Raw genomic sequence first — 5,243 nt, forward strand, 5'->3', positions numbered from 1 at the left:
ACTTTCAACAATAGAAGCATAACCTATTCTTTTGAAAAATTTACTCAATATGAAAATTTGGGAGTAGGATAGTTTTGGGCCAAGCCTGTTGTTCTATCCCTATCATAATCATATGATCTGTAATTATTGCATAAACAATGAAATCTTCATTGCGGGATTAAACATGATTCTGTTCAGTCGCAAATACTTAATTTGATACTTACTTAAATATACTTGATACTTATTGTAAAAACATTACAATAGTCAAGATTTTCCTTATTTTATCACTCTGTAAGATTCTGTACTCTCCCATTACATTATTGTGTATTAATATTTCTAGGTGTACCTGAATGCTTTATCAATTGAAGAGTTTCATCGCTATGCTTGCTGTGAACGATTTTAGAAATAACATTACTTTTTACAAAAATATCCATCTACTTCCTAATTATGAAATTTATTTGACATAATATAACTTTTGATTACCTGTTATTTTTTTAATATATTGCATTCTATTGTTTTAGAGATTATTCGAGATGATTTCTAAACCAGATCTCAAGTATCCAGCTGAAAACCGAGATTGAATATATATACAGTTTCCATTTAATCCACGAAATCTCTGAGGGAACTCTAATCAATTTGTAATCTAAGATGGCCTATTATTATTGCAATTGAGAATTTCAATAATAAAATCTTTAATAACAGATGAATGAAAATAATTTATAAATATACCAAGAAATACCGTAATTCCGAGACTACATCGATCGTGTGCAATGAGATACTAGATTAAATATATAAAAGTGATATATTCAAATATATTATTTATACTCAAATTAGTGAATCTTGAGTGATGGAGCTTCACAAGTGATGTTTCATATTCTCTGCTACTGTACAATAAACTAGTTTCATTAATTCGAGAATAATTTCTAACATGATATACCATAATACTCGTAATTGGGATTGATATGATTGTCTGATTTTGGCTGCTTCTCATTATTCCATGTAATAGTATTTCCGAGAGGGCTTCCATTGAAGTTCATGACGTTTGAGCTATAAAATGACAGGTAAATTGAAAATTATTATGCCTATGAGTTATGATCAGTTCTGCTTATAAACTAATAAGAGTCCGCAATCATTAGAGATATGAAAGCTTGCCTAGGGAAATCCCTGGGTGTAACGAATGATCAAACTTAGATGAATACATAGTTCAGAATGGAATTTTCTACTTGGAGATAACATGCTTAAATCAATAACCTTCGGTAATTCCTATTGCAGATTATTTCGTGGAAAAACTCGATATTCTTGACTTCACATCATTATTGATGTCAGTAGATGTTCCAAATATCTACAAGACTCACTTTAACGAAATGTCTAGAGTGTAGGCAATTTTAATGTTATCCTCTACCTGATAAATTACTCTGATCTCTTGTTCCCAACTAAAATTATACTATCGTTCCTCATTTCTTTCATTCGTACCACGCAAGCTAAACTCTCAACTATCAAATGTTCGAATAGGATTGCATTTTCCTCAGCAAGAATACGTACGGTAGTTTCGATTGTTAGATGTTTAGTGAAAATTCGTCAAAATATCGAATTATACTTATTTCATAGCCAGAAATAGAAACAATTTGTGTTGATCTTTATTGAGTTTAAGGAAATAACCAAATTGATATAAGAATGAAAATAAACGTGATTTTGCTAATCATCATCTAAAGAATTGAAGACAATAGACGTAAGAGCAACATAGTTTGGTTGATGGTGAATGAGCACTTTGATTTTGAAAACAATAGCTTATTCGAGAATCAATCAAAAGGTTCCATCAAAAATATCAACATTGCAGCTCAGTTCATAGACGCGGAATGCGAGTTGATCTGACAATATAATCTGAAGAAAAATATAATGATGATTATCCCTGACAAGAGGCATGTTAAATCCTATTCCAATACCAGTATATTCGATGCCAATATGAAGAATATTGAGAGAGATACAATACCGAAAATGTTGAAGATATTAGATACTAAATACAAATATTTCAGTGTCAAAGACTCTTGTAGGTTGGCCTATTATTATCAAATGCAGGAAACAATATTCCAGAGAGTATCGTTTAAAAATTATGTTCAGTTCCACTTATTCGTCATTCATAACTATAACAAATTCCAGCATGCTTGAGGAAAACAACATAGCTCAAAAATGTACTGGAATGATTACGGAGAAATCTTCAGAGCAGCCGTCTTGCAGTTCCGAGCAGTTCAGACTTCAGATTGCCTTAATGAATGCGAATTTTATTTAGTTCGAATACGACAAGAAGTAGAAGAAGACTGATATTAAAATCATATTGTGTTGGCAATTGAGAATCTTGTATTGAAAAAAGTGTACTTACATTGTTCTCGAACTGTCAATTATCGTTCAGCATCCAGCTATGATAAGAAGTCATTGGCTGATGAAACACTATCACTTCCTTACCGGTCACTTGCTGGTAACAAAGTCAACAGTGCCCGAAATCTTTTGAATATTCAACAAATAATAAATAGTCCGCGTGATAATCAGCTCCGAAATTTTCCGGGAAACAATGATTTTCTGGGGTAGTGTTCAATAATTTCGTTGCTATTCGTGTTTATGAACGCTAAGATCTTCACTTTTTCTGATTCTTGTACGCATCAATAAATATGCAGTTTTGCGGTTCACCGGGTTTTATATACAGCTTTTTTAGTATTTAATCTTCGATTTGATTAGATTTTCAACCTTCTTTGTCAATTTTTTCGCGTAGTTTTCCACTTTCTTCTTCGATTATAAGTTTATAACCGAACTTCACCCTAATACTCCCCAGACTCTCCAGGCACTTTATATTTAACTTTCATATTAGTTCATTCGAAAAAAGTGATAGATAAACTTGATCAGAACGTCTTCATATCGTATAATAAACTTCTATTTTTCAAGCTTTTTTCTCACCAAGATTTTTTATAGAACAATAAAAAATCACCGCAAAAATACAGATTTATTCTCAGATAGAATTTACAAATGTTCAACTACAACTTTTCTCCACAAATTCTCATAATTTCCAATTTCCCAAAATTGAATGTTCGAGAAAACGAATAAAAACGCGCCAAAACCAACTCAATTCTCCCTCAATTTCCCCAACATTTTATAGCGCGCCAAGTCCCCGAAAACACGCGGCAAAACTCAGAATTTCAGAAAAATTTAGTGTTGGGAAACGTACGTTCAAATCGGTTCATGCGTGTTCGTGCGACTCGTAAGCAGCCGGTTGGCAACTGGAAGGCAACTCGCGTCTCCGACCGCTTCGATCGACGCTCGACGGTCGACTGAACTTGTTGAGAAGCACACCGTGCGGCTCGGACTTAGCTTCGATGACCGGTTTCTGGAAATTCGTTCTCCTTCTCTCCTCTTCTTCTATTCCTCCTCCTTTATCTTCACCGACTCCTCTTTGTTCTTCTCCTTCTACACCCCTTTCTCATATTCTCCTTCTACTCTTTTTCTTCTTCTTCTTCTTCTTCTTCTTCTTCTTCTTCTTCTTCTCCTTATTCTTCTTCTTCCTCCTCTTTCCTTCCACTCCGTGGAGTAGGAAGGAGGAGGAGCTTGCTCCCCACGAGAGGTGATCTGCTTGAGAGGTGGAGTACTGAGCGTAATCTGTCAGTGTGTCACTAGGCTAGCATGCTCTAGCACGCAGCACAACTGTGCCAGCAGTAGTCTCGGTGCAATTGTTTGCACTGTGTCCAATTTTTCTCAGAGTGCAAGAATTTGCACATTAGATGAATGGAAGTTAGTTGATGATTTGGTGCAACTTGGTTTATTGCACTTGTACTTCCAAATATGTCAATTTATTTTTCCACATTGCATTACAAGATGTAAAATTACATGAATTCAATTATCAATACAATACATTATTTTAAATAGACTATGATATATTATTACAATAATGTCTGTCTACAGATGGCGTGGAATTCCCCCAAGAAGACAACAAACTGTGGATGGGGGAGGATTCTTGCATGATTTTGGTCGTGGGAAAACTAATCGACTATAATGCATTTGAATCAACATGCAAATAACTCATGATTTTTCGCTGCTCCGCAATAGCTCAATTATTGTTCTCGTATTTTCGATAACATCAAACACATCCTATACATTCCATCAAAATCAATCTTCAACTCCAGCCAAGATCAAAACAATAGTGAACCGATCTGAGAATAATTATATTGTCAGGATTCAAAGATTAAACATGGTAGGCCAATAGTATTCTCTTCGAATGTGGTTATAGCTTTCATTAATTCCACGATGAAACGTTTTTCCTACATCATAATTGGTTACTTCTTTTAGTTCTTCTGAATCAGTTATATCCAAATTCAGTTTCTTGGTATTCTCATTTTTCCTTATATTCCTTATGTTCATGTAAGATTCATTATGCAATTGGGTGGTTCGGAACCTACCTAAACCTGTACTTATATTTCATCATCACCCGCCTTATTTTCCACGCACAAGCCTAGCTCATGGTTGGGCATCAACCTCAGCAAAAAAATGTATTTCATAACTTTAAAGAAGTTGTGACGATCACAATATACACATTCACACACATTATTGTAGTGAGACAATAATGTCCAACAATCCTCACATTACATCAGATGACAACTCCATCAACATATTCTCTTCCTACACCAAATTACAATAAACAAACAATGTCCATCACACGTGCTATATACCAAGGTCGAACAAGAACATCCTCTGCATAATATTATAGCATTATTTGGTGCAGACATTGTCATGAGTGCTACTGTGAATCACGTTATATGAAAATGATGAACATCTATATATCATGTTTTCCATCTCAATATACATATAGATATGTTTACTAATGATGGACACGGTACTTAGTGACCGGAAGTGAGTGCTATTATCATGTGGACAAGCTGAACTCCCACGATATCATCTTCACTTCACATATAAATACATATTCGCTTCATATATACACATAGTCACTTCATATAAATGATGCGGTCATATAATATGCATTCGCCAAGGACGATGGTCTTCAAATAATGTGTAATTTCGCTTTCAATGACGATGTCGTATTACGCAACGTGGTGGATTCGAGTTTCAATCGGTCAGGAAAACTGGGGGTACAGTTTGGGGGGTTTCTTCAAGTTCAATTTGTTTATTATTCCTTGGTTTCCTTTCACGAAAGTAAGGAGTATGGAAATAACTCGTCACACGTTTACCTGAATAGGATTAATCCAGGACGATTGAATTTACGATAC

At 34.6% G+C, this 5,243-nt stretch overlaps 1 protein-coding gene across 2 annotated transcripts in view; it reads right to left on the minus strand.

Moving 5' to 3' along the window:
- Positions 1–3,308, minus strand: part of LOC111047803 — a 138,012-nt gene extending 134,704 nt beyond the window's left edge. For both annotated transcript variants that reach the window (XM_039437977.1, XM_039437976.1), the window contains exon 1: positions 2,357–3,308. The gene's annotated coding sequence lies outside the window, so the exon portion shown is untranslated. The remainder of the gene's footprint in view (positions 1–2,356) is intronic.
- Positions 3,309–5,243: the final 1,935 nt, after the last annotated feature.

The sequence above is a fragment of the Nilaparvata lugens genome, chromosome 11 (assembly GCF_014356525.2).
Source record: "Nilaparvata lugens isolate BPH chromosome 11, ASM1435652v1, whole genome shotgun sequence".
NCBI classification, from domain to species: domain Eukaryota; kingdom Metazoa; phylum Arthropoda; class Insecta; order Hemiptera; family Delphacidae; genus Nilaparvata; species Nilaparvata lugens.